This window comes from Delphinapterus leucas, chromosome 5, assembly GCF_059928025.1.
Source record: "Delphinapterus leucas isolate spDelLeu-1000000601 "Yukka" chromosome 5, BTC_Dleu_Yukka2, whole genome shotgun sequence".
NCBI classification, from domain to species: Eukaryota; Metazoa; Chordata; class Mammalia; order Artiodactyla; family Monodontidae; genus Delphinapterus; species Delphinapterus leucas.
The window spans coordinates 121,038,237-121,065,678 of record NC_143133.1 but is presented as its reverse complement, the minus strand read 5'-3'; the positions used below and the strand labels follow the sequence as shown (position 1 = coordinate 121,065,678).

Sequence of the window (27,442 nt, the reverse complement as noted above, 5' to 3'; positions counted from 1 at the left end):
CGCAAAATCACAAAAACAAAAACAAAACAAAAAAAACCTGAGATAGGTCAAAAGCTAGGTTTCTTGCACTAAATATTAGTCAGCCAAGTTGTAAATGCAAAGGAAAAGTTCTTGAAGGAAACTAAAAGTGCTCTTCCAGTGAACACATGAATAATAAGAAAGCAAAACAGCTTTAATTCTGATATGGAGAAAGTTTTAGTGGTCTGGGTAGAGATCAAACCAGGCACAACATTCCCTTAAGCCAAAGGCTAATACAGAGCAAGGCCCCAACTCTCTTCAGTTTTGTGAAGGCTGAGAGAGGTGAGGAAGCTACAGATGAAAAGTTTGAAGCTAGCAGATGTTGGTTTAAGTAAAGACGCCATCTCCACACATAAAAGTGCAAGGTGACAGCAAGTGCTGCCACAGAAGCTGCAGCAAGTGCTGATACAGAAGCTGTAGCAAGTTATCCAGAAGATCTAGCTATGATAATTAATGAAGGCGGCTACACTAAACAACAGATTTTCACTGTAGACAAAACAGCCCTCTTTTGGAAGAAGATACCATCGAGGACTTTCATGTTGGCCAAAAGTTTCGTTCGGTTTTTTTCCGTAAGATGGCTCTAGTAGCACTTAGTTGTCTTTAACTTCATTCAAAACAATCTTGTTAGATTGTATGTGACAGCTGTCATATCAGCGTGCATTTAAAAAAGACATCAAAATTGGTGAATTCTTCTGTAGCCATTTTAATATTGAAGATGGAAGGAAAAAAGCAACATTTTTGGCATATTACACTTTATGATTTCAAGAAAGGTAAAAATGCAACTGAAACGCAAAAAAATGATTTGTGCAGTGTATGAAAAAGGTGCTGTGACTGACTGAACTTGTCAAAAGTGGTTTGTGAAGCTTCGTGCTGGAGATTTCTCGCTGGATGATGCTCCAGTCGGGTAGACCAGTTGAAGCTGACAGCAATGAAATGGAGACATTAATTGAGAACAATCAATGTTATACCACGTGGAAGACAGCTGACATACTCAAAATATCCAAATCAAGCATTGAAAACCATTTGCACCAGCTTGGTTATATTAATCACTCATGATTGGTTTCCACATAAGTTAAGTGAAAAAAACCTTCTTGACCATATTTCCACATGCGATTCTCTACTTAAACGTAATAAAAATGTTCCATTCTTAAAACAAATTGTGATGGGCGATGAAAAGTGGATGCTGTACATTAATGTGGAACGGAAGAGATCGTGGGGCAGGTGAAATGAACACCACCAACCACACCAAAGGCCGGGCTTCATCCAAAGAAGGTGATATTGTGTATATGGTGGGATTGGAAGGGAGTCCTCTATTATGAGTGCCTTCCAGAAAATCAAACGATTAATTCCAACAAGTACTGCTCCCAGTTAGACCAACGGAAAGCAGCACTCAACAAAAAGCATCCAGAATTAGTCAACAGAAAACACATAATCTTCCATCAGGATAACACAAGACCACATGTTTCTTTGATGACCAGGCAAAAACTGTTACATCTTGGCTGGGAAGTTCTGATTCATTCGCCGTATTCACCAGATATTTCACCTTTGGATTTCCACTTATTTTGGTCTTTACAAACTTCTCTTAATGGAAAAATTTCAATCCCCTGGAAGACTGTAAAAGGCACCTGGAACAGTTCTTTGCTCAAAAAGATAAAAAGTTTTGGGAAGATGGAATTATGAAGTTGCCTGAAAAATGGCAGAAGGTAGTGGAACAAAAGGGCAGATATGTTGGTCAATAAAGTTCTTGGTGAAAATGAAAAATGCATCTTTTATTTTCACTTAAAAACTGAAGGCACTTTTTGGCCAACTCAATAGCTAGCGAGAAGTCAATGCCTGGCTTCAAAGCTTCAAGGACAGGCTGACTCTCTTTGTAGGGGCTAATTACGCAATGAACCCAATACTCATTTACCATTCCAAAAATCCTAGGGCCTTTAAGAATTATGCTATATCTATTCTGCCTGTGCTCTATAAATGGAATAACAAAGCCTGGATGATGGCCCATCTGTTAACAACATGGTTTGCTGAATATTTTAAGCCCACTGCTGAGACCTACTGTTCAGAAAAAAAGATTCCTTTCAAAATGTTACTTTACATTGACAATGTACCTAGTCACCCAAGAGCTCTGATGGTGATGTGCCATGAGATTAATGATGTTTTTATGGCTGCTAACACGACATCCATTCTGCAGCCCACGGATCAAGGAGTCAGTTTGACTTTCAAGTCTTATTATTTTGGGAGTTTTCTGGCAGTCCAGTGGTTAGGACTCTATGCTTCCACTGCAGAGGGGCCCAAGTTTGACCCCTGGTCTCCTGGTTACGGCACTGAGATCCTGCAAGACACGTGGTGCAGTCAAAATATAAATATATACTTCAGAAGGATCTAGCTGCCATAGAGAGTGATTCCTCTGACAGATGTGGGCAAGCTCAATTAAAAGCCTTCTGGAAAGTGTTCATCATTCTAGAGGTCATTAATGAATTTTTAATTCATGGGAAGAGGTGAAAATATCAACCTTAACAGGAGTTTGGAAGAAGTTGAATGACTGAGGGATTCAAGACTCAGTGAAGGAAGAAACCACAGATATTGAAATAGTAAGAGGACTAAAATTAGAAATGGAGTCTGAAGATGACTGAATTGTTGCAGTCTCATGGTAAACCTTTAATGGATGAGGAGTTGCTTCTTATGGTTGAGCAAAGAAAGTGGTTTCTTGAGATGGAATCTACTCCTGGTGAAGATGTTATGAAGACTGCTGAAATTTTGATAAGAAAGGATTTAGAATATTACATAAAGCTAGTTGACAAAGCAGCAGAAGGGTTTGAGAGGAATGACTCCAATTTTGAAAGAAGTTCTATGGTGGGTAAAATGCTACCAAACACCATGCATGCTATAGAAAAACCATTCAGGAAAGGAAGAGTCAATTGATGCAACAAATTTCATTGTTGTCTTATTTGAAGAAATTGCCACGGCCACCTAGCTCTTCAGCAACCACCACCCTGATCACTCAGCAGGCAACATCAAGGTAAGACAATTTACCAACTACCAACAAAAAGAGTATGACTTGCTGAAGGCTCAAAAGATGTTTAGCATCTTTTAGCAATAAAGTATTTTTAAATTGAGGTATGTGCATTTTTTAGACATAACGTTATTGCACATTTAATAGACTACAGTACAGTGTAAACATAACTTTTATATGCACTGGGAAACCAAAAAATTTCTGTGACTCCTGTTATTGGGACATGTGCTTTATTGTGGTGGTCTGGAATCAAACCTGAAATATCTCCAAGACACGCCTGCACAGACCTCTGTGTACATAATAATTAAATTCAAATCAGAAGTAATTTCCGAAAGAAGAAAACAGTACCCCCTCAAAATATATCTACATAGTGAAAAAAGATACCCAACTCTTTTATTCCTACATATTCATTCACATGTTCAGTGAAGAGGTGATGACTGAACTGCATTGGGGATATGAATAAGATTTAAAGAAGCAGAAAGGTGGTTTAACAGCATTCTGGGCACTAAACATGACAGAAGTCAAGGCACAAATTTACATGGAAAAAGTTTTATGTAGCAAACAGATTGGTTAAATGGAACAGGGCCTAAATCCTAAATAAAGATTTTGTACTAGAGGCCATAGGTTTCAAATTGTATTCTAAAATGTACCAGAAATTCTAAAGAACTGCCCAGGGGACAATGTGTAGGTAAAGCCCAAATACAAGAGGCTTTAAATATTTTCAGCCAAAACAACTACAGATTTACTATTTTATTTGTTTGGGTCCCATACAAGATTTTATTTAACTGAAGTTGTTTAGTAATTTTTTTAAAAAAAGGCTTTTGAAAACCACTTCCATAGTCTAGCTCTTAAAGGTTTTTGACTAAAGGAGATTCATGAAGAAAGAGATAGTTTAAGAAATAAACTGTGGCAGTAGTTCATAGGATGGAATGGCTGGAAGATGGGCTGTTTCAGGGTCACTAACAAGGAGTTCACTAACATTGATAATGGAAAGGAAGAACAACTCAGAATATTTTCTAAGAAATGTAATAAACATTTAGTATGTACAGTGATTAGAAGAAGATAAAAATGAAAAGTGGCTATGAAAAAAGTAATACTATGATGGAAATAAAGAAACATAGAAAGAAGGAGGAGAGGAATATCTTGTGCTTGATTTTGAACCAATTATGTTTGAAAAGATGCAGGTTATCCAAATAGAAGTGTCTAGAGGACAATCGTAGATATATAACTGAAGCTCATGAGGAAGCTTGCCTGGAGAAAAAGAATGGAGTTATTCACGCAGAGACAATAGTTGAGGTTTCTCTAAGTGAAAGATCACAGAGAGAGAAAAACTAAATAACTAAGGACTGGAACTTGGGGGACTGCACAGAGAGGGAGGAGAAGAATCAAAGAAGGAAACAGTCTAGTTAATAAATCTAGCTACTACAACATTATAGACAGCAAATAGGGAGAGGTTATTTCTTTCTCCATTTGCATGTTAACCAATACTTATCTTGAGTGTCTATCACATGCCATGCCTCGCATATGAACAGTGTTAGAGGTCTACTATACCAAATATTTCAAGAGGAGACTTATAGGGAGGTCACTGTAGAGTATATAGGATGTAACTTTAGAAGAGTGGTGATGAATGAAACTAAATTAGAGGGCATTTAAAAGACACTGTGGGAGAGGAAATAAAAACTTGGAGCATAGATTATTGACAATGAACATAAACAGTGAAATACAAGAGTAGATATAAAGATATTAATAGGGAGGAGACCTTCAAGATGGCAGAAGAGTAAGATGCAGAGATCAATTTCTTCCCCACAAATATATCAGAAATATATCTATATGTGGAGCAACTCCTACAGAACACCTACTGAATGCTGGCAGAAGACATCAGACACCTCAAAAGGCAAGGAACTCCCCACATAACTGGGTAGGGAAAAGTAAGAAAACAGAGACAAAAGAATAGGGATAGGGCCTGCACCTCTGGGAGGGAGCTGTGAGGATGGAAAGGTTTCTACACACTAGGAAGCCCCTTCGCGGGCGGAGACTGCGGGTGGCGAAGGGGGAAAGCTTCGGAGCCGCAGAGGAGAGCGCAGCAACAGGGGTGCAGAGGGCAAAGGGGAGATTCCCACACGGAGGATCAGGGCCGACCAGCACTCACCAGCCCGAGAAGCTTGTCTGGTCACCCGCCGGGGCAGGCGGGGGCTGGGAGCTGAGGCTCGGGCTTTGGAGATCGGATCTCAGGGAGAGGACTGGGGTTGGCTGCGTGAACACAGGCTGAAGGGGGCTAGTGCGCCACAGCTAGCCGGGAGAAAGTCCGGGAAAAAGTCTGGACCTGCCTAAGAGTCAAGAGACCATTGTTTCGGGGTGCACAAAGAGAGGAGATTCAAAGCACCACCTAAACGAGCTCCAGAGATGGGCACAAACCACAGCTATCAGCATGGACCCCAGACATGGGTGTGAAACGCTAAGGCTGCTGCTGCAGCCACCAAGAAGCCTGTGTGCAAGCAGAGCTCACTATCCACACCTCCGCTCCCGGGAGCCTGTGCAGCCCGCCACTGGCAGGGACCCATGATCCAGGGAAACTTCCCCGGGAGAACACACGGCGCGCCCCTGGCTGGTGCAACGTCACGCTGGCCTCTGCCGCTGTAGGCTCGCCCTGCATTCCGTACCCCTCCCTCCCCCCAGCCTGAGTGAGCCAGAGCCCCCTGATCAACTGCTACTTTAACCCTGTCCTGTTTGGGCAGAAACAGACGCTCTCAGGTGACCTACACGCAGAGGTGGGGCCAATCCAAAGCTGAACCCCAGGAGCTGTGCAAACAAAGAAAAGAAAGGGAAATCTCTCCCAGAAGCCTCAGGAGTGGCAGATTAAATCTCCACAATCAACCTGATGTACTGTACATCTCTGGAAGACCTGAATAGACAACAAATCATCCCAAATTGAGAGGGTGGACTTTGGGAGCAATGATTATATTTTTCCATTTTCCCTTTTGGTGAGTGTGCATGTGTATCTTTCTGTTTGTGATTTTGTCTTTAGAGCTTTGCTTTTACCATTTGTCCTACGGTTCTGTCTGTTTTTTTTTTTTTTTGTTCTTTTTTATTAATATAGTTTTTAGCATTTATTATCATTGGTGGATTTGTTTTTTGGTTTGGTTGCTATCTTCTTTATTTCTTTCATTGCTTTTCTTACTTTTTAATTTTTTTCATTTTAAATAATTATTTTTATTTTCATAACTTTATTTTATTTTTTTACTTTCTTTCTTCCTTTTTTTCTCCCTTTTATTCTGAGCCATGTGGATAACAGGGTTTTGGTACTCCAGCCAGGTGTCAGGCTTGTTCCTTTAAGGTGGGAGAGCCGAGTTCAGGACACTGGTCTACCAGAGATCTCCCAGCCCCACATATTACCAAACAGCAAAAATCTCCCAGAGATCTCTATCTCAACGCCAACACACAGCTCCACTCAACGACCAGCAAGCTACAGTGCTGGAGAGCCTCTGCCAAACAACTAGCAAGACAGGAACACAACCCACCCACTAGCAGAAAGGCTGACTAAAATCATAATAAGATCACAGACACGGCAAAACACACCACCAGACGTGGTCCTGCCCACTAGAAAGACAAGATCCAGTGTGATCCACCAGAACACAGGCACCACTCCCCTCCACCAGGAAGCCTAAACAACCCACTGAACCAACCGTAGCCACTGGGGGCAGACACCAAAAACAACGGGAACTACGAACATGCAGTCTGTGAAAAGGAGACCCCAAACACAGTAAGTTAAGCAAAATGAGAAGACAGACAAACACACAGTAGATGAAGGAGCAAGGTAAAAACCCACCAGACCAAACAACTGAAGAGAAAATAGGCAGTCTACCTGAAAAAGGATTCAGAGCAATGATAGTAAAGATGATACAAAATCTTGGAAACAGAATGGAGAAAATACAAGAAATGTTTAACAAGGACCTAGAAGAACTAAAGAGCAAACAATGATGAACAACACAATAAGTGAAATTAAAAATTCTCTAGAAGGAATCAATAGCAGAATAACTGAGGTAGAAAAACGGATAACTAACCAAGAATATAAAATAGTGAAAATAAATAATGCACAGCAGAAAAAAGAATAAAAGAATTAAGGACAGTCTCAGAGACCTCGGGGATAACATTAAATGCACCAACATTCGAATTATACGGGTCCCAGAAGAAGACAAGAAAAGGAATGGGACTGAGAAAATACCTGAAGAGATTATATTGAAAACTTCCCTAATGTGGGAAAGGAAATAGTCAATCAAGTCCAGGAAGTGCAGAGAGTCCCATACAGGATAAATCTAATGAGAAACACACCAAGACACATATTAATCAAACTATCAAAAAATAAATACAAAGAAAAAATATTAAAAGCAGCAAGGGAAAAACAACAACATACAAGGGAATCCCCATAAGGTTAACAGCTGATCTTTCAGCAGAAACTCAGCAAGCCAGAAGGGAGTGGCAGACACATTTAAAGTGATAAAACGGAAAAACTTACAATCAAGATTACTCTACCCAGTAAGGATCTCATTCAAATTCAACAGAGAAATTAAAACCTTTACAGACAAGCAAAAGCTAAGATATTTCAGCACCACCAAACCAGCTTTACAGCAAATGCTAAAGGAACTTCTCTAGGCAGGAAACACAAGAGAAGGAAAAGACCTAAAATAACAAAACCAAAACAATTAAGAAACTTGTAACAGGAACATACATATCGATAATTACCTTAAATGTAAATGAATTAAATGCTCCAACCAAAAGACATAGACTGGCTGAATGGATACAAAAACAAGACCCATATATATGCTGTCTACAAGAGACCCATTTCAGACCTAGAGACACATACAGGCTGAAAGTGAGGGGATGGAAAAAGATATACCATGCAAATGGAAATAAAAAGAAAGCTGGAGTAGCAATTCTCATATCAGACAAAACAGACTTTAAAACAAAGACGATTACAAGAGAGAAAGAAGGACACTGCATAATGATCAAGAGATCAATCCAAGAAAAAGATATAACAATTGTAAATATTTATGCACCAAACATAGGAACACCTCAATACATAAGGCAAATGTTAACAGCCATAAAAAGAGAAATCGACAGTAACACAATCATAGTAAGGGACTTTAACACCCCACTCTCACCAATGTACAGATCATCCAAAATGAAAATAATTAAGGAAACACAAGCTTTAAATGATACATTAAACAGGGTGGACTTAATTGATATTTATAGGACATTCCATCCAAAAACAAGTGAATACACTTTCTTCTCAAGTGCTCATGGAAGATTCTCCAGGATACATCATATCTTGGGTCACAAATCAAGCCTTGGTAAATTTAAGAAAATTGAAATCATATCAAGTATCTTTTCTGATCACAACGCTATGAGACTACATATAAATTACAGGAAAAAACATGTAAAAAATAGAAAGACATGGAGGCTAAACAATACACTACTTAATAACCCAGAGATCACTGAAGAAATCAAAGAGGAAATCAAAAAATACCTAGAAAAAAATGACAATGAAAACGCAATGACCCAAAATGTATGTGATGATGGGGCTCCCCTGGTGGCGCAGTGGTTGATAGTCCGCCTGCCGATGCAGGGGACACAGGTTCGTGCCCCGTTCCAGGAAGAGCCCACATGCCACGGAGCGGCTGGGCCCGTGAGCCATGGCCGCTGAGCCTGCACGTCCGGAGCCTGTGCTCCACAACGGGAGAGGCCACAACAGTGAGAGGCCCGCGTAACGCAAAAAAAAAAAAGTATGTGATGCAGCAAAAGCAGTTCTAAGAGGGAAGTTTATAGCAATACAATCATACCTCAAGAAACAAGAAATATCTCAAATAAACAACCTAAACTTACACCTAAAGCAATTAGGGAGAGAGGAACAAAAAAAACCCCAAGTTAGCAGAAGGAAAGAAATCATAAAGACCAGATCATAAATAAATGAAGAAGAAATAAAGGAAAAGATAGAAAAGATAAATAAAACTAAAAGCTGGTTCCTTGAAAAGATAAACAAAATTGATAAACCATTAGCCAGACTCATCAAGAAAAAATGGGAGAAGACTCAAACCAACAGAATTAGAAATGAAAAAGGAGAAGTAAAAACTGACAATGCAGAAATACAAAGGATCATGAGAGAGTACTACAAGCAACTGTATGCCAAAAAAATGGACAAACTGGAAGAAATGTACAAATTCTTAGAAAAGCACAAGCTTCCAAGACTGAACCAGGAGAAAATGGAAAATATAAACAGACCAATCACAAGCACTGAAATTGAAACTGTGATTTAAAATTTTCCACCAAACAAAAGCCTAGCACCAGATGGCTTCACAGGCGAATTCTGTCAAACATTTAGAGAATAGCTAACACCCATCCTTCTCAAACTCTTCCAAAATATAGCAGAGGGAGGAACACTCCTGAACTCATTCTACTAGGCCACCATCACTCTGATACCAAAAGCAGACAAAGATGTCACAAACAAAGAAAACTACAGGGCAATATCACTGAGGAAAATGGATGCAAAAATCCTCAACAAAATACTAGCAAAAAGAATGCAACAGCACATTAAAAGGATCATACACAATGATCAAGTGGTGTTTATCCCAGGAATTTCAAGGATTCTTCAATACACACAAATCAGTCAATGTGATACACCATATTAACTAAATGAAGGAGAAAAACCATATGATCATCTCAATAGATGCAGAAAAAACTTTTGATAAAATTCAACACCCCTTTTTGATAAAAACCCTGCAGAGAGTAGGCATAGAGGGAACTTACCTCAACATAATAAAGGCCGAATATGACAAACCCAAGGCAACATCGTTCTTAATGGTGAAAAACTGAAAGCATTTCCACTAAGATCAGGAACAAGATAAGGTTGCCCATTCTCTCCACTATTATTCAACATTGTTTTGAAAGTTTTAGACAGCAATCAGAGAAGAAAAAGAATCCAAATTGGAAAAGAAGTAAAGCTGTCACTGTTTGCAGATGACATGATACTATACATAGAGAATCCTTACATGCTAGCAGAAAACTACTAGATCTAATCAATGAATTTGTTAAAGTAGCAGGACACAAAATTAAGGCACAGAAACCTCTTGCATTCCTATACACTAATGATGAAAAATCTGTAAGAGAAATTAAGGAAACACTCCCATTTACCATGGCAACAAAGAGAATAAAATACCTAGGAATAAACCTACCTAAGGAGAAAAAGACCTGTATGCAGAAAACTATAAGACACTGATGAAAGAACTTAAAGATGGTAAACACAGATGGAGAGATATAGCATGTTCTTGGATTGGAAGAATCAACACTGTGAAAACGACTATACTACCCAAAGCAATCTACAGATTCAGTGCAATCCCTGTCAAACTACCAATGGCATTTTTCACAGAACTAGAACAAAAAATTTTACAATTTGTATGGAAACACAAAAGACCCTGAATAGCCAAAGCAATCTTGAGAAACAAAAACAGAGCAGGAGGAATCAGGCTCCCTGACTTCAGACTATACTACAAAGCTACAGTACTCAAGACAGTATGGTACTGGCACAGAAACCAGAAATAGAGATCAATGGAACAGGATAGAAAGCCCAGAGATAAACCCACACACATATGATCACCTTATTTTTGATAAAGGAGCCAAGAATATACAATGGAGAAAAGACAGCCACTTCAATAAGTGGTGCTGAGAAAACTGGACAGCTACATGTAAAAGAATGAAATTAGAACACTACCTAACACCATACACAAAAATAAACTCAAAATAGATTAAGACCTAAATGTAAGGCCAGACACTATAAAACTCTTAAAGGAAAAACACAGGCAGAACACTCCATGACATAAATCACAGCAAGATCCTTTTTGACTCACCTCCTAGAGAAATGCAAATAGAAACAAATAAACAAATGGGACCTAATAAAAATTAAAAGCTTTTGCATAGCAAAGGAAACCGTAAACAAGACGAAAAGACAACCCTCAGAATGGGAGAAAATATTTGCAAATGAAGCAACTCAGAAAGGATTAATCTCCAAAATTCACAAGCAGCTCATGTAGCACAATATCAAAAAAACAAACAACCCAATCCAAAAATGGGCAGAAGATCTAAATAGACATTTCTCCAAAGAAGATATACAGATTGTCAACAAACACATGAAAGGATGCTCAACATCACTAATCGTTAGAGAAATGCAAATCAAAACTACAATGAGGTATCACCTCATACCAGTCAGAATGGCCATCATCAAAAAATCTACTAACAATAAATGCTGCGGAGGGTTTGGAGAAAAGGGAACCCTCTTGCACTGTTGGTGGGAATGTAAATTGATACAGCCACTATGGAGAACAGTATGGAGGTTCCTTAAAAAACTACAAATAGAACTACCATATGACCCAGCAATCCCACTACTGGGCATATACCCTGAGAAAACCATAACTCAAAAAGAGACATGTACCAAAATGTTCATTGCACCTCTATTTACAACAGACAGGAGATGGAAGCAACCTAAGTGTCCATCGACAGATGAATGGATAAAGAAGTTGTGGCACATATATGTAATGGAATATTACTCAGCCATAAAAAGAAACGAAATTGCATTATTTGTAGTGAGGTGGATGGACCTAGAGTCTGTCCTACAGAGTGAAGTAAGTCAGAAAGAGAAAAACAAATTCCATATGCTAACACTCATATATGGAATCTAAGAAAAAAAAATGGTCATGAGGAACCTAGGGGCAGGATGGGAATAAAGACACAGACCTACTAGAGAATGGAGTTTAGGACATGGGGAGGGGGAAGGGTAAGATGGGACAAAGTGAGAGAGTGGCATGGACATATATACACTATCAAATGTAAAATCAATAGCTAGTGGGAATCAGCTGCATAGCACAGGGAGATCCATCGGTGCTTTGTGACCACCTCGAGGGGTGGGATAGGGAGGGTGGGAGGGAGATAGATGCAAGAGGGAAGAGGTATGGGGATATATGTATATGTATAGCTGATTCACTTTGTTATAAAGCAGAAACTAACGCACCACTGTAAAGCAATTATACTGCAATAAAGATGTTAAATAAAAGATATTAATAGGATACAAAATTAAAAGCCTTTGTCCCACTAGTAGACGGGCAATTCAAAGCCACTTACTTTGAAGAATAGATTCTTGTTGATATTTTAAAATCTAAAATATTTTAGAATTGATGGGTTCATATGAAATACTGTTAATCCTTTAGCTTTATTTACATAGGACATTTCAAAATTTTAAATAAAACTTAACTTTTGGCTCTAGATCAATCATTCTAATATCAAGTCAATTAATAGGATAGATGTCCAAATTTATAAAGCCTTTTTGGAATGCTGGTCTGGACTGAATGTTTGTGTCCCTCCACAATTCATATGCTGAAACCCTAATCCACAGTGTGATGGTATTTGGAGATGGGGCCTTTGAGAGGCAGTTGGGTCATAAGGGTGGAGCCCTCACGATGGGTTTAGTGTCCTTATGAGGAGCGTATTCTCTCTCTCTCCCTCTCTCCCTCCTGTGTGAAAACACAGCAAGATGTCTATCTGCAAACCAGGAACAGGGCCTTCACTAGGAATAGAATTGGCCAGCACCTTGGGCACCTTGATCTTGAACTTCTCAGATTCCAAAACCGTGAGAAATAAATTTCTATTGTTTAACCACACAGTTTATTGTACTTTTGTTATAGTAGCCCACATTGACTAAGACAGAAGCTAATGTGTTTTGATCTACCAAGTGACAAGTGTTGTAGCAAATGCCATCTTACTGTAAAAACAGCATGCATGACTTTGAAATAATATAATTTATATTTACATATATACATATATAAACATAGTATCTTAACAGAGAGTCTTATATACACAAACCGTACCATGCATGGGAGAATCTACCAGTTACTGTGGCTTCCAGAAAAAAACCCACAAAATACCATCAGGAAATGGGTAGAGAATTCCAGTCAATTAATTGAAAATCACAACTTTAGCCATAAAGATCTATAAAGGTTAAGGCAATAGGTAAGGTTATTATCCAAGCATTACTGTAACTAAGTTCCATTTTCAGTTATAAAGTATAGTCTATCCCCTACTTTTACCAAAATGCTAAAGCAACTGATAAATATTTGCATTCATGGTTATAACTCATTAAATGAAAAGAAAATACTCAAAAGTAGTTGTAGTAGATTTCCTTCTATTGGAATTCCTTTGAGGAGTATTAAGTGAAGCAAAACTTTTCTTAATACACACCTTGCTGCATTTTAGCACTTAGTCTGCTTTAAGCTACAGAGCATTAAAAAAATAAGTTTACTGCACTTAATCTTAAAATATATTTACAATTACATATGTTACTGCTTATATGATACAGGTCAAAGATTTACAGTGCTTTACCAGCTCTGATTCACAACTGGATTATGCAGAAACTACCTTCTATTTGTTTACCAAAATGCCACATTTTAATCAAAGGTCATGGAAGAAGAAAACTTCTCATTCCAAATCAAACACCTATGAAAAGTCTGCCTGAATCATGACTACTGTAAAATGGGAAATTCAAGAGCAGATGATTCTTATAATTACATATTTTCCAGCCCTATGCCAACTCACTCTCTCTGAAATGTCAACCAATGCTACAGGGCAAAAATGAGGTAGAAGAGGAAAAATGAGTAATTTAAGATAAAAATCATTTTGGTGCATTAGAGCCAACTCAGAAATAACTACCACTTCTATGAATAAAGCTGCAAAACCTCATATTAAAAAAAATGGCTTTCTTCATAATGAGCCAAAATTTATAAATCATGTAGTCAATTTTGTTTATGAATACTGAGTCCTTTTTTATCTGAAGGTGACAGAAAATTACTGGAAAATAAATATCCCATATGTGAGCGTATCTTTAGAAATTAAGAATGCATCTAGAAAATCGTTCATTAAAATGGACTGCATGGCTTTAAAATGTCATTTAGAGAGTTTAGATTTTTATGGAACACATTGTCTCACAGATTTTATTCTTCAGCTCTACAAATGAAATAATAGGAGAGACAAAAGATTAGTACACAAGGAAGTATTATTATCAACGTCAAAACCACATTTAGGTTCAACGCTCCTCTCCTGTTTGTAACACTCGATTTGATTAAATGGCACTTCAGATTATGACCACAGAACTGCACAGTCTATTAAATTCAGCTTATAGGTGATGAGAAAAAATGATAGAGTCCCGATAATGCGTAAACTTTTAACCAAAATTTCCATGTATGTTTTACCATACCATTGACTTCTCTTACTAAAAACAAAACAGGTATTACATATTTTAAGAAATAAAATCTTAAATACTTAAGGATGATACCTTAAAGTTACTATAGAGTATCTAGGAATTATTGCCAACACAGTCCCTACGGAATGGACTATTACAATGCGCTTCAACCTAAGTAGACTGAGAACTGCATTTACTGGAGTCTACCTAAATTATCCACCTGTTAAAATGTGTGTTCCTAGCATTCATTAAGCAGTAGGGCTGCACTCTTATGACATATAAACACAAAATCACATAGATTTGACTTGACCAAAATATATCTTCAAATGGCAGTGTTCTGTTTATCTGTGTACCACCAAGTACATACTTATCAAAATGTGTATCCAAAACCCTATCAGATGAAGTCTTTGAACTGCTGACAATTTTGCTCTCTAATAGGTACATTGTACAAATTTGAATGACTTTCACCAGTCCTGCAAATGTAGGTATAACATACTTTCTGTATGAATTACAGGAACCAACTGGAAGGAAGGAAGATCACTTTCACCTAACACCATTTTGAGTAGGTGGTATATATATATATGTAACACATGATTTTTAGTGATGAATGAACAAACTTATCAAGTAATCAATAAAATATGATATTATCTTTAAGGTAAATAAAATACCTCACGACTGGCCTGACATATTAGTAGCGAATTTTCCTTTCATAACTGAATTTGGGCTTTATATTCTACTGTTCATTTTTAAAGGTTTGGATTCAGAATGTCAAGAACATTATCTAAGCAAAAAGTTGAAAAGTCTCAGCATATATTCTAAGTCCTCTTACTAAGTCCTCTTAGATCATCGTCATTATGTTAACACTCAGGACTGAAATAGTAAGGTATTCCCTCTTAAAACTGGAACTTACCTCTGTGAATACTGTATGTAAAGATCAGGATAATGGTGTCTTTGTAAAACATGTCATGTCATAGATCAAGTTATAAACTGTTCTTTAAATATAAATACCAACCTTATTTTTAAAATAATTAAAACATTTGATTAGTACTAATCAACCTGAATTATTTAAGAAAGCTATAGTAAATGAACTACGATTTAAAGCAAAACTTTTAAGTGGCTAATTTTTACCATTTTAATTGTGACTATTGCCATTTTTTTTAACTTACTAAAAATTGTTAAGCCCCTAGGTGCATTTGGATTTGAATTTTTCTTTGAATATGTCCGCTACAATTTATTCAATACTACAATAAAGCTAGACTGAGTTTAGAATTTTCTGAAAGAGCCTACACCATTTATTTAATGACAGGTCAATTAAAAATGATTAACATTTTTATTTGCAACTTAATTGAACACATTCTGCGTCTTAAAAAATATATTTTATAGATTAAATGAATGAAAGAATGGGGTTTTCATGCTTTCATACACAAATGTTTTGTTTATATCCATTAGAGATCAAACAAAAACTATTAGGTTAACCACTGAATATCTCAGAAAGCTTCTTGCTCATTTTCAGTAAATTTAAATCTATACATAGATATAAATCTAAGTAAGATTTTTTTCTTCACCTTAACAGTGTTCTCTGTTCATTCTGTTCTTGTGGTCATATAATGTAAATATTTTCCAACCCTGTTGCCATACCTTCATGAAATAATAGCAGGATTCTTCCCTTGCAAGCCTTCTCATCAGCTACCACTAATTAATTTAACCATGACAAATAACAGTGGGATTTGTTTATATTAATAATGTTTATTTCCAAATAGTTGATAGTTTCCTCATCTGTCTTCAATACCCATGACCCACAGGGCCTATTCACAAGCCCTTCCATAGCTTTGGACATGTTTCTCCACTGGCCTCTGGCTGAATTTGTTCTATGGCTTGAAATATCAAGACTAAAAACCAAGGAGGATCATATTTAGCACCACACATTTTAAACGAATCTTTCTCAAAGTGTAGTTAATGGACCATAGGCATCAGAATCACCCAGATTAGTGTTAGAATGCAGATGCCTTGGATTCATGACAAAATAATAAGTCATATTCTCTGAAAGTGCAATGAAGAAAACAAATTTAACAAAACACATTGTTTAGACCTGTAAACTACAACTTAATATGTAGCTGTTCTCAAATATATTTAAACACTGAATCGCTTTTCCCCAAACCTCAAGAACTATTGATCAAAGAATAAATCTTAAGAAATTACGGATGAGACTATCATTGCCTCTAGAATATATCTGAATCTCTTACGTCCCTTTGCCTGCCTATGATAGAGCCACAATCAGTACTTGTTGAGCTGAACTGAGCCAAACCAAGGAAGGAAGAGCCGATTTATGAGTCCACTAGAGCCTACTCCCATGACTTTTAAGCATTTTAACCATTCTTTTTTCATTTTACTTTCTCAGTAATTGTCTATGGAAAAATTGATACCTTGAATTCATATTTCTACTTATAATGTGAAAATGTTATTTAGATGATATATCACATAAATATTTGCAAACAAGTTTAACAACTGCTGCCTGAGAGGACAGAGATTTATAGGAGGCTGGCATCATTAAGAAGGTAAAGAGACGTACTTCTCAGTGTATATCCTTCAGCACGTTATGAATTCTGTCATAGGCATGTCACGTTATTTCAATATGGAGCCAAATGTGTAAAACTTATTTCATGATCACGGAAGATACAATTCTTTGAAATGTAAGTATATTTTCATCTAGATTTTATTTTAGTCTATCATTTTCCACAATAAATCTTAAACCTAAAAAATTCAACCTTTCTGTATACTAGCCATATACACTTCATAAATTCTGTAGATCTTATAAAGTTTTAGTTTCTTTCTTTACAAAAGGGAGATAAAATGGAGCAGAAAAGTTAAGCAACTTCTACAAAGTCACAAAAGGAGTAAGAACCAAATCATTCAACCACTTTTAATCCTTAGAACATCCCTGAGAGGAAAGAAAGGAAAATAAAATTATTTAAATTTTACAGGAAATTGAGTTAATAGCTGAGTTGTGACTTGCTCTATGTTTTTAACAACTCTTTTCAATCTTTCACACTGCCTTCTTAATCTTCTTTTGCTGTCTCTAGCACCTTCCAAAAACATCAAATTTGCCAAAAAAGATAATGTTAATTAAATGAGAATATTATGCTTTTATCTCAATATTACATTTCCCTAACAGGTGAATTGGGTCTAAGAGATGGAATAAATTAAGGTCTATATGATAAATTCAGGAAACTTGTTCCTGGATTATTAATCCATACCATATCAAAGTAGATATAATTTTGGTTTTATGTCTATACTTTTCAATGTATAATAAATGCATACACATTTAAGGAAAACAAAAATGTCACAATTCTGAAAACCAAGTTGTCTTCCAGTCTCCATATTGTCACACTCCCAGTTGTCTAGGCTGCCACACACTGCTACTTTCTAGACCTGTTATAAACATTTTTTAAGATCTAGAGTTAAATGTTATTTTCCAAAACCCAAATAACCCTAAGTCCCATCTTTTGGTGAAGGCTGCCTCTCTGTGGCAGAAAGCAATGTGTCATGTTTTTGGAGGGACAATTTACTTTCTCACTTTTTTTTAACTGGTAGAAAAGATCCATATGATGTTTTAAAATACATAGATTTAAACATAGTGTTTTCATCACTCTTTCGGGATATTTTTGGCCCCATGTTTGGAAAGGGCTTTGGACCCCCAGGAATCACCTCGCTCACCTGAGAAAGAGTATGTAACAAGAGGTGAAAACAGTATTTATGCAAGTAACAAAAATCAAGTAAAATAGAATTGCTCAAATAGAATGGTCACGTTTCCTGTCTTTTTTGAAAGCTGAAGTCATTTTTCACTCTCCTCTGAGTGACTCTGCTGGTCAGAAGGACACTTATTAATAGATATTGTACCTGCCAGAAAGCAGCTGTTGTCTTAATTTCCTGAAGAAATTACTTTAAAGTGAATACTAAGTGTGCCACAAGATAATGCCTCGTATTCACTTAAAGAGAGATGATAGAGGAACATATCCTATTCAAATACTGAAAGCAAACATCAAATGGATATGTTTTAAAAACTACATTGAGTTAATCTTTCTTTCTCTACTAGTGACCTTTGTTAGTTGAAATGAAGTAGGCTCAGAAGACCTTATTATAAAACATATTTAGGAAGGCAGACATATTTAGGAAGGACATATGTTCTAATAATAACATTTTTTAAGATTTGATACTTTTGACCACATGATAACTGAAAGATTAACATTTGCACATTTTAACTAAAAGGAACAAAATCTCTATCATAAGCATGTGACTTGTTATATCTCAAAAGTAAATGATTTATTTAATTAAGAAATATAGTCACAAAAATGACATTTACCTTCTCTAAAACAGAACATGCTAACTAATCAGTGAAAACGGTAAAAACTAATTAGGAGAAGATACACAGAGGGTCACAGTAAACATTTCAGTAACCAATATCAAGCTGCTTTGTTGTTTTTGTTTGAAGCATAAGTATATCAAAAAACATCACTCAGAAAACTGTGCAGATTCTTTTTTAAAAAATGATTTTAATACAGGTCAAAACCTTTGACATAAAGTAGATGAATGAAAACACCAAAGAAAGTTACCTGCAAAAATTTCTGATCAAGAAAATTATTACAAATACTGATTGCTAATGCTAATTATTGCAATATTGCCTTCCCCTCTTTTTTTTTGTTTAACAACGTCTGGGGGCCGGGGAAGAAACATGTTTTGTCTCTGCTTCAACAAATACTGAAATCTATTTATATGCAAATAAGCTATCCATTATTAGTATGAGAAGAGACTTGTGCATAAAGGGAGAAATAAATTATCACTAGAAGCCATTAATGAAATCTATTTCAAAACATAACATTTTACAAGAGCTCTCGCCCATGTAATATTTGTTTAAGGCTTGAGGGGAAATGGTGAGTTCTACACTTAGATGAAACCCAATACTACATTATTTCTCATGCCAATTTGTTTTGTAAAATGCATTTATCCTCTCCTTAGAAATGACTTGATAATTGTAACTCCAATGAGTTTCTTTAGAGAACCTTATCATTGAAGTCAGGATCCTATGTGTTTGTCACACAACTGTCAGACTTTTTAGGGTAGTCTATTTTTGTCGTTACAGTAACTGTTATTCCCTGAGATTTAAAAACATTAACATTCATTCTTATACTCTAATAGTAGTAACGTAAAAATAAATGAGCTTTAAGAAGAAGGAATATGAGTCTTTCTGGAATCAGTTGAACTTCTATGGAGAAGACTAAAATAAAAAATAATAGAGACTATAAAATAATTTCATATGCTTTGACGATTTTCTCTTTGGGTTTCTTGTTTTGTTCTTCTTGAGCTCATAAATTCCTTGTTTAGTCCATACTTGCATCTCTGTCAGTTTTAAACATTGCAGATACATTCTTCCCTCTGTCATCTACTTAACTTTGCCAAGGGTGCCCAATGTTGAACTGAAATACTTAGGTTTTGATATATTCATGCTTATACCATTCTTTGCCTTATGGTTCTACTTTTGAAGTTTTTAAGAAGTTTTTCTCCACTTTTTAGGTTGCAATGGTATTCCCAGTATTTTCTTCTACTAACTTTGTAGTTTTACCTTTATTTGTCTTTAATTCATCTGGATTCCATCATTGTATGTGATATTTTGTAAAGATCTAATCTTATTTTTCATTAGTTATTGTGTCCGTTTCCCCAGTGGGCCCTACTAAGTTTTTCCTTTATCCATTGATTTGTGGTGCCAACTTCATAAGAAATTGTCTTCATATATGCATAGATCTATCTCTGAGCTTTTTTCTTTGCTTCCTTATTATCTTATTTTTTGCCAAAACCACATTTTTATTAATATAGTTCTGCAATGCATCTTAATAAATGATATGGAAATTTCTCCCCTTTCTTTACTCTTCTTTTTAAAAATTATTCATGTACCTTTATTTTTTAAATACATTTTAGTGTGTTTATCAATTTCTTCAAAAAGTCCAACTGGACTTTACATTTATAAATTAAAGTGGGGTTACATTTATAAATTAAAACAGGGGAAATTAATATATTCATTATATAAAGTCATCCCATTCAAGAGCCTAGAATTAGCTCTTCATTTATTCAGACCATTATCTCTGTCCATTATTAGAATTTTCAAATTCTATTTATGGAAAACTTTGGCCTTAGTTAATTCCTAGGAAATTTATTCCTTTTAGGAGTTATATTTAGCCTTTCATACATGATCACTGCTGGTATAGAGAAATGTTATTCATTGTTAGGTCATTCTTATATCTAGCAAGCGTGCTTAATTTTATAAGTTCTAGCAGTTTCTGGATTTTTAGAAATTGTTTTGCAATGATGCTATAATCTGAAACTAAAGATAGTTTTATCTTTTTTCTTTCAATCCTTCCATTTCTTCTGTGTTCTTAGGTATTCTCTCCTTAAGTAATAGTGCGAACTACCTACTTTGTTAGGAAGGTATGGTAATAGTGGATATCCCTGTCTTCCTGCCTTTATGAATAATATTTAGTGTAAGTTTCAGATTTATAACCTTTATCATGTTAAGGAACTTAGTTGTATTGACAGTTTTCTGAGTTTTTGTTTTTTTAAACACAAATAGGTAAATTTAATTAAGATCTTGTTTCTGCAGCTCTTTATTAAAGTACTTTTTAAACAGTATGGTTAAGAAAACTGAAAACACCTTGGAATGCACTGCTACCAAAACTCCTCTTATTTCTGTTCCTGTTGATTTATCTTTGCTCTTAGATACTAAGAAGTTTAACATGCAATGTTCTTCTGCCCATCATCCTCTACAATCCTTCATGCTGGCATTTCATAGAAAAGAGCATATGAAAGTAGGATGAGGTAGTAGAGTAGAAAGGAAGCTGGCTGGTCTACTTGTTTATTCTAAAGCAAAGCTCACTACTCAACATATCCCCTGCCTCTGCCAAACAAGACAGAGTGGTGAATCAGAACTGTAAAAAGAGAGAAAAAGAGAATAATACCTCTTGTACTGGTGTACCCAAAGAGCACTGAAATAGACAGATAATCTGTTTTTAAGTATATGAACAGACACCAAAGATCCCTTGGCATATGTGAAGAGCTAGCAGCATGAAAGACAAAGACCAAAATAAATAAAAATCTGATCCTAGAGGAAAACTAGATTGTTTAGGAAAAATAGAACTTTAAAAAGTTAAATAAATAATATGCTAAAATACATTTACAATAATACTGCATCTATAAAACAAAGAACAATCAGAGAGTAAGAATGTATTCTAAGAGCACAGAACTGTTGGTATAGAAAATTCAATGAGACAAAAATAGCTAAAGAAAAAAATCCTTGCTTAATATAGAGCAAAAGGACAAAAAAAGAGAAAGAGAACATGGTAGAAAGGTAAAGAGATATTTTTTGAAAAACCATCCTGTAGGTCCAAAATCCAGCGTTTCCAGGAGAAAATTTTTAAAATGCTGAGAGGAAATTATGGAATAAATTATTTTTAACTTTATTTTTTTAAATTGGAGTACAGTTGATTTACAATGTTGTGTTAGTTTCAGGTGTACAGCAAAGTGAATAAGTTATACATATACATAGATCCACTTTTTTTTTTTTTTGGTTATTTTCCCATATAGGCCATTAGAGAGTGTTGAGCAGAGTTCCCTGTGCTCTACAACAGGTTGTTATTAGTTATCTATTTTATATATAGTAGTGTGTATATGTCAATCCCAATCTCCCAATTTATCCCTCCCCCGCTTATCCCCTGGTAACCATAAGTTTGTTTTCTCCATCCATGACTCTACTTCTGTTTTGTAAGTAAGTTCATTTGTACCCCCTTTTTTTTAGATTCCACATATAAGCAATATCATATATTTGTCTATCTGCATCTGACTTACTTCACTCAGTGTGACTATCTCTAGATCCATCCATGTTGCTGCAAATGACATTATTTTGTTCTTTTTTATGGCTGAGTAATATTCCACTGTATACATGTAACACATCTTCTTTATCCATTCCTTTGTTGATGGACATTTAGGTTGCTTCCATGTCCTGGCTATTGTAAATAGTGCTGCAATGAACATTGGGGTGCACGTATATTTTCAAATTATAGTTTTCTTTGGATATATGCCCAAGAGTAGGATTGCTGGATCATATGGTAGCTCTATTTTTATTTTTTTAAGGAACCTCCATACTGTTCTCCATAGTGGCCGTACCAATTTACATTCCCACCAACAGTGTAGGAGGGGGTTCCCTTTCTTCCACACCCTCTCAAGCATTTATTGTTTGTAGATTTTTTGATGTATGGAATAAATTTCTGGAAAAGGACAGAATTCTTCAAATGTAAAAGGACTCTAAAAAACATAAAGGGCCTGAGTAAAAATTGATAAAGATACTCAACCATAGATACATCATTGTGAAATTGTAGAATATTGAGGATAAAAAGAAAATCCTAAATGTTTCCACAGCAAGGAAGACAAGTCACCTACAAAGGAAAAAACATTCAAAATGCCACGTGACTATATTTGCATCAGTAAAACTGGATATTAGAAGATGATGGAGCAAAAAAAGACAATGTAAGAGAAAAGTAAAGACACTCTGAAATATAAAGTCCTGCCACCACTTCCATAAGATAATAGCCCAGGGCTAATATACATCAGTCTTAGAGGAAAATCAATGCAAAAAAAAAAAAAAAAGAGGTGATCAACAGAGCTCCCAGAAAGAGGTCTCCAAGTTAAAAAGAAAAGTGTGATGGATACTTTGGATAAAATAATAGCCAACTCAAGAAAAAAGAAAGATAATTTGTATGATTTCACTTACATAAGGTACCTAGAGTAGACAAATTAATAGAGACAGAAAGTAGAACTGTGGTTGCCAGGGGCTAGGGGAGATAGTATTTAATGGGTAGAGTTTCAAGTTTTGCAAGATGAAAGGAATTCTATGGATGGATGGTGGTGATGATAGCACAATAATGTAAATGTACTTAATACCACTGAACTGTACACTTAAAATGCTTAAATTGGTAAATTTTTGGTTATATGTATTTTACCACAACTTTTTAAAAAAGATAACTTAAAGTTCCAGATAACTATAAAGACAGTTATGGTAACTTAAAGTTCCAGATAACTATAAAGACAGTTATGGTCTAAATACGAAACTAATCAAAATGTGGCAAAATTTAAGCAGCTAATGGAATGCAGAAGAGAAAATCTTATGTGATTTCTATAACAAGAATATTCTACTTTCAGTAGCCTAAAGATCATGGCATTGGAGCCACAGAAAGAAGCCATCTTTACATTCTACTTGCTTCAACACTGAGTAATTTTAAAAAGTTTGCCCCTGGTAACATGAAAGAATGAGGAGGCAAGATTCTATTGCTTTCCTCTAGGCTCTTCTATACAATTTGGTTTCTTATCATGTACATGTATTACACACACACACACACACATATACACACACCTCTGTGGCTTCTGTTTCTAAAATTATATGTTCTGCAGAGATAGAAACAATTTTGAAAAGAAAGGAATTGTGCTTCAGGTTGAAATATCTGAGTCTTTAAATGTCTGTGAAATTGACAAAGTCATCAGAAGAAATAGGTAAAAATTATCTACACTTGGTTTCTACAGTAAAATATCATTAAAAAGGTAAAATTGTGTAAATAAATCTATTAGGCATGTACTGTGTAGTATATATATATTTATATATTAATGATATATCCATCTCATGGTTCCAAATTAGTTTTACATTTATCTTTATAAATATTCATGTTCTTTAACAAATCATTTTGAAATTTAAATAAACTGTCTTTTATATGAGTGTGATTGTCTATAACGAATTTTCCAGCATGGGTTTTGTTGTGTTTTGGCGAAAAGGTGATATATTTCTAAATGAATAGTCTAAAGTTGGGCAAAGATGAAAATGTCTACTTTGTCTTTTATCAGACATTCAAAAAACTGAAACTCGCTGTTCTAAAGCATTGAAGCAATATTCCCTCAGGTTTTTTTTTTCGGCAGAATTCAAATTTTCACAGAATGTTAGTTGATGTGACACATATAAAGTGTTCTCCAGTCAAATAAATTTGAGGAAAGTTGGATTAAACAAGGTTCAAACAGGTTTCTTTACTGCAGGTCATGGCAGGGTCTGTGATATTCTAATCCACACATAACAAAGGATCAATATGTGCATTTCCCATCACGTTTCATCACAGACTCCCTACTGTCCCACAGTCTTCTCATCGAGTTAATGTTTATGGAACATATTTTGGAAAATTTTAATTTCCAGGATAGCCAACTCAGTTCCCCAATTTCTAGTGTCGTTTTCAATGTACTAATTCTGAAATCATAATTTAAATCTTAGCTATGGTGCTGGTTAAAAAGCATAAATGATAGCAGAGGCAAAATTACAATAAATACATTTTCCACTGACTTTAAAAAATTCAAAGTAAATTATAGTCAAATAGTTCACTTTAAAAAGCCATTTACATCATCTTTGGTTTGGGATGTTATGGAACTGTCCTCCTCATTTTGCATTATCAGTCATCTTTAGCAATGCATGTTATTATCTAATAGACAATAGCTTTGCCAGCTTCAGCATGTAGTATCTTGAGATAACCATAAAGCATGAACCAAAGAATTACATCAACAGTGAATGGTATTCTCTATAATTGGCCACAGCTGCAAGAAACTTATTCATTTATATTCTGTTCAACCTCTCTATCCTCTAATTAAAAAAAAAAAAATCTTAGAAGCATAGTGGTTATAGTCTGTCTGAAACTTGTACAACAGAATTATTACACAGCACAGTAAAAGCAAACATGGGTAATCAGAGAAATGAGATACTTTAAGGCCAAGAAGTTTATTTATTTATATAAAAATATTGGTTTAAAAAGAGACTTCCATTCCATTGATGACATTTTTACTTTTATTAGTATTTTTAAAAGTTCATAGGAGGCAAAATAAGTCACCTAACTAGGTGGAAATTGTTTGGTTTTAGGTTAAAGAAATTTATATGTAGAAGTATTTTCCAAGTTGTTATTATCCTGACAAAGTATTTACTTCCTCTCCTATATGGCCAGTAATTTGTTCATGATACAGAGCAAATTTCTGGATCTAATATTGGTGAAAGGCTTAACTCACCCAGGAAACAGAGTCACTTTAAAATCTGAGCACACCTGTTAAAACAGCTGCCCAGAGCTGAGAAAAAAAGTTGATGAAGTAAAAGCTCAGTTGAAATCATGCAAACTGTTTGACCAAACTGAACAAACCACTCAGCAGACCCTCTGGAAAGGCTCAGCAGTGTTAGACTTCAGAAAATATCATTCAAAATACAAACAAGCAAAGAAAAAATACTTCATCCCTAGAAATATCTTCTGGAGAACTTTTTATCAAGAAATCTGTATGTGTTTGTGCGTGTGTGTGTGCATGCGTGCATCTGTGTGTGTGTGTGTGTGCGTGTGAGACAGTGAAAGAGATACAGAGACAGAGAAAGAATTTGGGGAATAACGAAAAAAAGAGAAAATACTGCATAACTTTAGATCCTAAAATCCTCATCTCATTTCTGGGACTTGTGACATTAGCTAATTTCTGGAAAGCAAGCACCTGTTACCAAGACTCAGAGGGAACTATGACGGACACTGGTAGACTATGGGGAAGAATATATGACTTTTGCTATCTTTCAGAATTGGAGAATAGAATAGAACTTGTGTCACCATAGTTCCTTTTATTTTGACGAAGCTACCTGAATGGGTGATCTAGTTGGAACTTGAGAATTAGATTAATTTTGTCGGTCATTATTGAAATAGAAATGTGAATTATTTAAATTATAAATCAATTATTGATTGAATTCATTACTGAATTAGAAACATATTAGATATTTTCTGTGTGAGAATGCTGTGCCTCTGCAGACTGGCTTTTTGGGGAGGAGTTCTTTCTTCTCCTATACAATCAGGGGTTTACAACACTGAACAAGGTGGATGAGGTGGACTAGAAATAGCCCACAGATGGAAGACTCAAAACCAGGGTGCCTCCAACATCTTAAACCCTTCTAAGAAGCATCACAGAGAAGGAATTTAGGTAAAAGATCACAAGAAAAATAGCTAAAGAAACCAGACAACACTGATAAAATTTATCACAAGCATCTAGAAACACAGTCTTCATAAAGCCAAGTCATTTTAAAGTAGCTTTTGTTTCAGGCATGGATTGAAAGAGAGGTAGTAAGGAAAGCTACCCTATTTAAAAAAAAGAAATTGTTGTGCTGTGTTTCTTTTTAAGGTATGCAATCCAGAGTAGCAAGAGCTAAGAACTACATTTTGGCTGCACTATGAACAATAGTCATTTTTTAGATTGATGTTGCCCAAAAGGTTGGTTTATTATCCTCCACAACAAGTATCATGCATTTGTACAGAGTGGTTGCTTTTAAATACTATCAGAGCAAACAAAGGGGTGAGATCAGATTAAGTACACTCAATTCCAAGCTTTGGAAAAATGTTTACATCTTGACCATTGTCTCATTTGCATTGACTTCCTCTTATTTACACAACCAAAGAAATCTAAATTTTAAATCATTATTCTGGAAGACTATGATAAACCAAAGGTGATCATTCTTTTCCAAATTACTCAGAGCTTGAATAACCTATTAATAGTTGATCTCTCATTTTAAATTCCGGAGGGCTAATCTGTAGAAACTCAAGTTAAGGAAGATTCTCATATCTTATATCTTCTGCTCAATAAGGTGTTAATTCATTTAGCATTTTGGTGCACAGGGGATACAGAGAAGAACAATAATCAAGTTCTACCTCAAGAAAATTCCAGTACAGTGCAAAGGGAAATAGGACAAATGCACAAATGTCTATATTACAAGGAAGAATAAGACTCGTATCATTAATTCTATGAGGCTCTAAAAGAGTGAGAGATTTCATCTGGTTGGCAGGATCAGAAAAGGCTTCATAAAAGGAGACATTTGAGATAGGTCTAGAAAATGACCAGGATTTTGTTAAACAGGTACGAACTATTCCTAGGTGAAAGAAACAGCATAAATAAAATCTTTACACAGCAAAGCATAAGGCATGATTTGGGAATTGAATAGTGTAATTTCATTAGATGATACAGTAGAGAACAGAATAAAAGAAGGGATGAAGGATAGAGAAAAT

The 27,442-nt window shown here is 35.5% G+C and overlaps 1 protein-coding gene across 1 annotated transcript in view; it reads right to left on the bottom strand.

Annotated features, from left to right (window-relative positions):
• The window catches only part of STPG2 (sperm tail PG-rich repeat containing 2), a 529,587-nt gene that overhangs the window by 248,062 nt on the left and 254,083 nt on the right, over positions 1 to 27,442 (bottom strand). The window lies entirely within an intron of this gene.